The sequence below is a fragment of the Pleurodeles waltl genome, chromosome 2_1 (assembly GCF_031143425.1).
Source record: "Pleurodeles waltl isolate 20211129_DDA chromosome 2_1, aPleWal1.hap1.20221129, whole genome shotgun sequence".
NCBI classification, from domain to species: domain Eukaryota; kingdom Metazoa; phylum Chordata; class Amphibia; order Caudata; family Salamandridae; genus Pleurodeles; species Pleurodeles waltl.
In genome coordinates, this window is record NC_090438.1 from 306,008,889 (window position 1) to 306,019,286 (window position 10,398).

Sequence of the window (10,398 nt, forward strand, 5' to 3'; positions counted from 1 at the left end):
AACTCTGTAATCATTATGTCAGGATAAATCCTTTTTCTTTTACAGGGACGAGGAAGTCATGCCCCCTGAACAACATATCCACACTGCAATCTCCCTTCAAAGGGGGCCTTAAACTGCAGGACCTCCAAAACACGGGTACGGAGGTCCCATGAAATTAATCCATAAAACAAGAAGAGAGCTGGAGCCCCGATTCCCTGAAAATCACACGTTTATTTCTCAATGATACTGGCAGCAAAGATAACTTTCCTTCCTGACGTGTTTCGGCATTGCTGCCTTGTTCACAGGTGATGCGAGTTAAAACAGGTGCTTAAATCACTTTCCGTCATGTACTATTATAGTATAGTACTATCATGCATCCTAATATCTTCATATTCTTTGCAACAGTGGTGTAATCTTTCAATGTTGCTCAATAGGATAATTTTACCACAGTTTCCTAGTGTCATATTCAAAGTTGCATAACATTTCAGAACATAAAGTGGCCACGTGCACTGCATTGTTCAAAATTCTTAGTAACTCGCAATTCTTATTTCCTCGCTGCCATTCAAATATATGTTCTCTTTTACATGTGGAAAACAGGAACATGAAGCTGAGGTCAATCCCTCTTACTTCGCCCTTTCTTACCTCTGTAATAATTATTTCAGTCTAAATCCTTTTCCGTTTACAAGGGCAAGCGAGTCATGCCCCTGAACAACATATCCACCCTGAAATCTCCATTAAAGGGGGCCTCAAACCCTGCCGGGCGGCTCCAAAACACAGGGACGGAGATCCCATGAAATTAATCCATACAACAAGAAGAGTGCTGGAACCCCCATTCCATGAAAGCCACACGTTTATTTCTCAATGATACTAACAGCAAAGATAACTTTCCTTCCTGACACGTTTCGGGATTGCTGCCTTGTTCACAGGTGATGCGAGCTAAAACAGGTGCTTAAATCTCTTTCAGTTGCATGTCATTAAAGAATAGTACTTCAATACCCATAATGCATCTTAATATCTTCATATTCTTTGGCATAGTGGTGTAATTTTTCATGTTGCTCAATAGTGTAATTCCACCACAGTTTCCTAGTGTCATATTAAAAGGTGTGAGAGAGCGTAGTTTATATAATCAATATTAACATGAAATGATTATGAACTAATGTATAATAATGGCGCATAGAAAATGTATTAATGTATTTTGCTAAAACGTGCACTTGAAATGTGCCCACGGGGCGTGGCCGCCAATATATACGGGGACTAATGAAACTGACTAATAATTATGAAATGTTGATTAAAATTGTGATTGTGCATTAATATTGAAAATCTATACGCTAAAGTTTTGCTAATAAATCATTAGGCTTTAGTTAGCATGAGTCGAGGCCTAGCTGCCTGGCTCTCATATTAAATGTGTTTTTCTAACGTGCAGTGTGCTGACTTGCTGAAGGACATGAACTCTTGTTTTTCTCCAAACTAGGAGCTGAATGTAACTGTAGTAGATCCGTTCTCATGAAATTTGACTTGCTTGTAGAAACATTTTAGCTGAATGCAATAGTGTAGATTAATAGCAGGTACAAGGTCGCCTGAACCGATACAGACAATGGAGCCACTGACTGAAGATGTACAAAAGACCACAAGACTATGAAATCATACAGGACATTCCACCCGCTAAAGACGTCAATCATAAGGACCAATAAAATACGTGAGAACTATTATGGGGTGAAAAATTCGATGAGCTAATGATGAAGACAATTGGTTAAAGATAGTGGGGTGCAACCCCGTGTCCAACCAAATTTTAGGGGAATGTACAACAGAAAGGGGATAAAAAACCCTCGACACCAGGAAGTAAATTGGGCTAGAGAACTAGAGAGAGGAGATTAGGAGAGAGTTAGGGAGATGCTGATGGGATTTTCTATGACCCAGACACTTTGTCACTCTGCATAGAGACTTTGCTGTTTGGTTCTTAAAACCATTCTTGGCTTATATTGCCCGTTTACACTTTGCCTCCTTATGAGGGAAGTTCCCCTTTTTCCCGATTGCTGAATTCCTGATGGCGAACCAACTGATGTCCTGAGGACGAAGACCGATCCTGAGTGCTGACCCAAATACGGAGGGTAACTATATGACAATGAAATTGTGATTGACTGTTTGCTTTTCCTTTCTAGGTACCAACTGCTTCTTTTGACAGAGACCATAGTTAGATGTTTTCCAAATTGGTGTTACTAAATTGTTTTTCATGAAGCCCAACATGCTAATGCTAATTCGAGGTTAGTTGAGAGGGGTCCACTAAACTGACGCAACTAGACAAATGACTGAATCTATGCTTTGTTAAATAACATTATGATGATATTCTGCTAAAGATAACCTATGCTGACGCCGTGTTATATGCTAATGTTTGTAATTCTTGCTTAGATGAAATCTTATCAGAGATGCCATATTGTGACTATGCTAACGTGTTTCTTGGTTTTAAGACTAATAAACTTGCTAGTAGAATTGAAATCAATAGGGAATAAACTTCACAAAATTATATTAAACTGGTGTGGTTATTCATGACTGAAAGGTCATGGTAGTCTTTCGAGTTTATTAAATGTCTTTGAATAATTTGAATTGTCGTATTACTGTGAACTTTGATGACATTATTGACATATTGATTGACATGTTGATTAGCTATCTCGTCCTAAGGTGTCTTCAATCAGTGTCAAAGGATTCATTGGCCTAAAACGAGTCCCAAAGTGAGTAAAATAGTCATAAAGGGACGTGTTAACAGGTGCATAATATTTCAGAACATAAAGTGGCCACCTGCACTGCATTATAAAATTCGTAGCAACTGGCATTTCTTATTTCCTCACTCCCATTCAAATATATCCTCTCTTTTACATGTGGAAAACAGGAACTTGGAGGTGAGGTGAATCCCTCTAACTTCGTCCTATCTCACCTCAGTGATCATCATTTCAGGCTAAATCCTTTTCTTTTACAGGGGCGGGGTAGTCATGCTCCTTGAACAACATATCCACACTGCAATCTACATCAAAGGGGGCTTCCAACCCTGCCCCTGGAAGATAGCTAGTTAACTTTTGTGAATGGCCTTCCACTACCCTGGAACACAAGTTGTGACATTTTAAGTTACTTTTGATCCACTTGACCTATAAACATTTTTTTGTTAAAATCTGCAGATTATGCAGCAGATGCTGGACTATGTGACAATGCAGCAAATCCATAATTATGCAGAAAACACCTCGGCCACAAAATCGTATAATTCCAGTGGCCCTGGCTATAGGTCATTGCAGGAAAAGTACAATCTTTGCACATTTCTATACAATTTGAGCCACAACATTTTTTAACCTGATTTATATTAAAATGATTCTAATCTCATTTTTTTCAAACATTAATAACTGTTTTTTGGTATGATAAATTTCACAGTACAAATTCTGTTTTAATTCTTCCTATATTAAATGAACATGAAAGAGCAAGCCACAGAGGATTAATGTAGTTTGAGAGAAAGGTGATGGTATGACCATGTGTTGCAAGAAATATGGTAACCCCTGCAATACATTATAATGACATTATAAGGATATCGCAAGTCACTTCAGAGTTCTGTTACCTTATAAAGGAACTGACCCTTTAGCTTCATTACTCTATATAATCATATACATTTTGGTGACTTGCAATCTCCTTATAAAATACAGCAGGAAGCACTTTATCCCATATATAAATAAGACTTGTGTGTACCTTTTTTAGACAAAATCCAAACAAAAAAAACACACACACAATACCTCAAGCCAAGCACTCGCAGAGAAGCCTTGTGTTAGTAGATTAGATTTATTTTTTTAGCTGTCTGCTATATGTCTTGCAAATGGTACACAGAAACTGCTATTGCTTTGTGAAGGTAACCATCACATGTTGAATCTCTCCAAAGAGTTTCTGTCTGCAATTGAAGCCCATATTTTTACTCTTGGAGGAGGAAGTGAGAAGTTACACTGGTTCTTCAATGGACATATTCCACCCATAATGATTATGACATACAAAGATCAATCTCAGTTGGCCAAGTTATCATAAGGAATCATATGAGTAAACATAGTGTGTTTATGGTTCCAGGAGAGGTTACCCTGAATTTGGTGCGAGTATGCTAGCTGTGGAATTGTCAAGGAGGATTCTCATGCTTTTCATGCAGTTAGCCAGCTCGCTCATTCTGCAGTGGCTGGGTATTAACTAACTGTGATATCTCAGAGGGTGAATGTACCTTTATTACTCATTTCTCCTACCACTCACGTGGACATAATCTATATAAAGTTATACAGATTTCTGCCTCAGTCCCAAAGTAAAACTGATAGTTTTTACCTCTGCACTGGCACTTCTACTGATATATGAAAGCAACACAATCTTTATCACCAAATATACTAGGTTTCATGGCAACACTCAGTGCCGACAGCTATAAGTAGTGCATTGCTTAATGCATCAAAACCAGCTGTCACAGTGCTTGCACCTGCATTTCTGACTTCATAAGAGAAGCTTGTTACGACTCTGTCGTCCCATTTCCAGGGGGCGCTGTAAGAGGACTGTCGGAAGCCTGGGAATCACCTTGAACACCTATCTAGAGTCCCTTGCTGACTCCTGTTTGTTTCTATTTTCTCCATGGTACACTTGTGTAGGACTACATTTGCTTCTTGGGACTGCAAATCCCATAATGCACAGCTTGGTAGTCAGGAAAACCCGGATTCTTTTTCCCATTGTTTTCAATGGGAGAAGTCCAGTTGCTCCTTTTCACTGGATCCTCTCCTCCAGGACTTGCAAGTGTCCGAAACCACACACACCTGAAACCTCTCCTGTGCAGCCCAGCTTGGAACTGCTTATAAGCAGCCATTTCCTGAAGCTCCCCGTCGTGCATTGGACTTCAATTCCTTTGTGTTACAGACCCCTTGTCGGATGGTGTTCCAGTTTTGTTCCTGTTCTGTTCCAGCCTGATCCTGTTTCCTGTTTCTCTGCCCTGCTCCTGATTGTTCCAGCCAGAGTCTGCTCCCTATCTCTTAGCCTTGTATCTGTTTGTTTCTTCCAAAGCCTGCTCCCTGTTTCTCTGCCCTGCTCCTGCCTTGTTTCAGCCTGAACCTTCTCTCTGTTTCCCAGTCCTGTTTACTGCTCATTTCCTACTCCCTGTATTCCAGTCCTGTCCTTGCCTGTTCCAGCCAGAGCCTGTTCTCAGTTTCCCAGTCCTGTCTCTGTTTGTCCCAGCCAGACGTTTGCGCCCTGTTTTCAAGTCCTAGTCCCGCCTTTGCTTCAGTCTGAGCCTGTTCCTAGTTCTTGCCTCTGCCTCTTTGTTTGTTCCCTTCTGTTTCTGTTTCTTCTTGGTTCTTTGTGTCTGGTAAGTGTTCTATCAGTCTTCACCAGTGTATACGTGTCCTCCTGTGTACTGGGGTTGGCTCCTGGTTTCCAGGAGGCAATTCCAGCCCCCATCCTTGTCCAGTGTTATACGTTGTATTTCGTGCCTAACAGTGACAGTGTGCTATTGCTGTTTTCTCAGGAATCGCCACTGTGTTTTCAGCTGGACCCACAAGAGCATGTCCTGTGTATGTAAGTACTATTCTTGTTTGTGCTCTAGGGTCCAGAGACAGAATCACTTCTGCTGCCTCCTTTCTATGGGGCTGGCAGGGTGACTATCTGTAAGAGCAAACTGCACAGAGGCATTGAGATTCCCTGTCACTGTGGGAGGTTCTGCGCCTTACTCTGTGTACAACCCCAGCGTGTTTGTCCACTAGTAATCCGTTTCCTATTTGTTCACACAAGGGTTGCTCTGCTTTTACTTTCCTGTTTCCTGTGCCTGACCATAGCTGTCCTTTCCGTGTATGCCTTTAGCTGCTCTTCTGCCCCAGTACACTACCTCTTTTGGATATTCGGTGACCTCAAGGGGTGTCCCAACCACAGTCCTGATCAGACCCGCCCGAAACCGTGACAAAGCTACCTGACAAGCCTGCTTAGTCCCTGATAGTAGCTGCTGCTTCTGAGAATAATACACCTCGTTTTTGGCAATGGAAGCTCTGTTTCTGGGCAGAATAATACAATGAATACACAATCGGATGAGAATAGGAAGAAAAAGACAGCACGAGAAGAAACCTCCTCTTGCCTGATCCTAGAACACTAGCAACACTAAAACGTCCTCTTCTTGAACCAGAGAGGTGTCCCCAACACCACTATTCAGCCGACAGTCACCCCCTAAAATAAGACCCCACAAAGGCTCAGGAGAAAGGCATCCTCATTGGCACTATGTCCATGTGAAGAGTTAAGCTTTGTTTTCCGCAATGTCGACACTCCCTTAGGTGCGGCTCCTGACCGGCTCCTAGCCAGCTGCCATGTTCCACCAATCGCTCTTATTCATGGCATGCAGTGGAGTCTGCCACAACGAGGCTACAACGCAGTCAGCACTGGCAGAGCCAGCACATGTCAGGGGGACTGGAGCAGGGAGGTACAAGGTGGAAAGCAGATGACAGAGCCTGCTGTGAACCCCAGTAAGAAATGGACGGCAAACAGTGGAAATAGTCAGAGCCATGCCCTAATGGATACTGGGAGCCAGTGGACTTGAGCGCAAGTCCAACTTGGAAACTAGTTTCAGACCTGGTGTTCTATCATCTCAGCAAAACGGACATGGGGGCCATAGACAAGTGGGAGGGGAAAACATAGATAAGGCCGAAGGACCAGCGAGGGACTGGCAATCGCTACACATTAAGATCCTGCAACTCTTCGTGGCTAGCTGGTGAGGATGATTTAGAGAGAGGAAAAATAAATTACTTATTACCAGTTAAAGTACCAGCAAGGCAGATAACACCTCAGCATCATACCCACTCAGTTAAAGACCTTCAACTTTGAAAATCATTAACAAAGGCAGTACCCTCAACCCTTCAAAAAGAGAAACAGGGTTCCCTAGACACTAAACCTCACAAAATCATGCCTTCATTAAAATCTTACTTTAAAGTTAGTTCTGATTTAAGGACCGACTCAGAGAAAGGTGAGGGAGGAAGCAGCACTACTCTGGGATAGGAGGGTCAGGTGGATGTGGTGGGGATAATGAGTGAAACAAGGAGCATGGAATCAGGGGATCTAGGTATCTCCGTAATACACCCAATTGTACCCACTCAAAACAGGTTTTTGTGTTTGGCAGTGGAAGAGCCTAATGTAGCTGTAGGAGAAACCATAACTGAGAAGAGTAATGGTCTAGGCACAGGAGGTGGTGGCTCTAAAGGGTGGGGAGCAATCCAGGAAATGTTTGATCAACTAACGCAGGAAATCAAAGACTGCTTTTCAATTTCTGAGGCAAACCAAAAAGAGATACAGGTAACCTGCTCCAGCCCAGAGTCAAAGATAGAGAGCTTAGCTCAGTGCATGCAGGATTTGGAATGTAGGATGCAAGGCCTCCAGGCAGTGGTCCAAGAGAACACTCAAGAGGTGACACGTTTGAAGCAGCGAGAGAAGGTATTGTCCGAAAAGCTTGACAAGATGGAAAATAATGCCAGGAGGAACAATATCAGAATTCTGGGGGCGGCTGAAAGAATGGAGAGGAAAGATATTAAATCCTTTGTAACCAATTTCCTGAAAAGCACCTTCCAACAGGAGGACACTTTAGTTAAGGTTGAGGTAGAAATTCAAAGAGTGCATAGAGACCAGTTCAAAATGCACCCTGGGTGGAAAAAAACGTGAACAATTCTGGTGAATTGTTTTTATCCTATACTGTAAAGGAGAAACTTCTGGGTCTAGCCTTGAAAGAAAAATAATTGCAAGCGTTGGGGGCCATCTTTAGGATCAGGTCAAGTATGTCCAAGGAAACAGCAGATAGAGAGTGGGAATTGAGAAATAGATTGGAGGAGTCAAAGAGGCTGGGAGCAAGTGCACAATTAAGGTTTCCCTCTATTCTGAAGGTCATGTGGCAGAATAAGTACAGAATTTTCTAGATCCAGGAGAAGTGTACAATTTCATAGCACAGGCAAAGAAGTGAGGGGGAGCCAGATAAATAAATTTAAGAGGAGGAAGATGTTATTGACACTGTCAAGGGGACAAGTTTGAATAGGCTTCAGATATACCTAGTATACAATTTGGAGGGTTCACATGGGAGGGTGCACATGTGGTTGGGAGAATGTGAAGAAATTAGTTTTTTAAAGTTTTGTGTCCTCAGGTCAGGTAAAAAGCTATAAAGGGAAAGCACCAAGTGGTAACATTGAGCTTGAGGCAAAAGATGAGTACAGAAAGGGAAGAAAAAAGAAATTTAAGTAGGACTCAGGTTCTAGCAATTCTTTACTCAAACGTAAATGGGCTATGGATAAAAAAAAGGCAACAATTAATCTTACACTACTTAAAAGAACACACATCCCAAATAATCATGCTCCAGGAAACCCATCTTTTGAGACAGGAATGTGGGGATCTCTTTTTAAAAAAAAGATGGGTGGAGAATATGGTTGCCACAGATCATTTGCATAGTATTAAATGCATAGCCCTAATACTTAAGGTAAAATCAGGGGTGGAGTTAGTTAGGCACAGAGCTGATGATGGAGGGGGCTGGATAATTGCTGAAAATAAAAGTGAGTTATTACGTCCCAAATACTAATGACATCACCCCTTTGACTCAACTTTTCTCTAATTTGGTTTACTTTAATGGCCCCATCATTTTAGGTGAGGATTTTAATTTTTTACTGGATAACAATCTTGACCGATCCTCAGAACAGATTTCGATTAGTTTCCCAAAGATGAGGGCATACTTGCTGGATACGGTGGAAAATTTTAATTTATGTGATGTCCTACGTAAAATAAAAGGGAATTGCAGGGATTATACTTTTCATAGCAAAAAGAATGGTCATTATTCTAGACTAGACTACTTTGTCATGAAGGTGAAAGAAATGTAGAAAGTAGTGAGGATAGAGCATCTTCCTCTCCATTTGTCACAGTACGCAGCTATGCTGTTGAAAATTGAGCTCAAGGATTCTTATGGGTTTAGGAGGTGGACACTTAATAGAAGGATCTTGCTGAAGGTAGAGATAGTAGCAAATATACCTCGAGGTACAGATGAGTTTTTTCCCTGGAATATGATATCAGCACCAGTGCTTGTAGTTTGGGATTCATATAAGGCTTGGTTAAGGAGAACTCTCATAAATGTATCAGTAAACTGGGTGAGGCAGGAGAAAAACACAAGTTTTGCAATTAGAAGAGGAAATGGCAAAATTAGAGGCGGTACTAAAAGACAATTTATTGAGCGAGGAGGGAAGGAAGGCGATGTCAGAAGTACTTGAGGGTCTACAATTAAAGTTCAGTGTTAAGGTAGAGGAAAAGGTGTTAAGGCAATGGGAAGCCATTAGAGCAAGGGATACTGTACATGGGGAAGACAGTGAGGGGGACACAGGGATGATAACTGAAGAGAGTAGCAAGATTAAAGCTGATTTTAATATTTTTTTCAGGCACTATATACAGAAAATCTTGTAATAAAAAAAGAAGAACTGGAACTCTGGCTTCGAGAAAAAACATCTCTCTAACGTGTTCAATGATCAGCAACAATTCCTGTGTCAAGAAATTGCTGGCAGTGAAATCTTGGCAGTAATGAGAAAGTTTAAAAGAGGAAAGGCCGCAGGGCCATTTGGGATCTCCAGTGAACTTCATTCCATAAATGAAGATGGGATTATTCCAGTCTGGGTTAAGTTGCTTAACTCTATATTGATAGATGGTATGCCAATTCCAGAGTTGTGGAAGGAAGAAGTCATTTTGTTAATTCTCGAACCCCCTAGGAATCCCTTACAGTGCCAATCTTTCCGCCTAATTTCGCTACTTAATTGTGACAACATTTTTACCAGTATCCTAACAGCTCGTTTGAATAAAGTGGTGGGGCACATGATACCTCAGGATCAAAAGGTCTCTTCTGCTGGGGAGAAACATGAGAGAACTTAATTATACCTTGATAGGCTCAATAGACTTAGCCATAACTTTAGGGGCCCCACTAGCGGTCATGACCGTGGATGCTGCCAAGGCATTTGATCTCATTAATTGGCGGTATCCCATGGCTGTTTTAGACCATTTTGGAATAGGTTTAACCCTGATAGACATACTGCTTAAGATCTGTAGTGCTCGGGGGCGTGGTCTGGCCGCGATCCATGATGGCCGGCAGAGAGCCGAGCTCCGCACGGCGGATGGCCACGCGGCAGTGGCGGCGGCGCTTGAGGCGCTCCACGGGACCCCCGAACGCAGCGGGGGCCGACATAGGAGTTGGAGACGGTGAACGACCGATGTCCGTGACGCGGGGGGAGCGCCCTCCCCAGAGGCACCGGACGGAGCAAGGGGAGCAGGCCTGAGGCCTACGGCAGGCCTCTGAGCCGCGGCCTCGAGTGAGGAACCACCCCGACACGGAGAGACGCGTCCCTCGCTGAAGCCTGAAGTGGGAGAGAGCGCGCCCTTCGTCCCTAC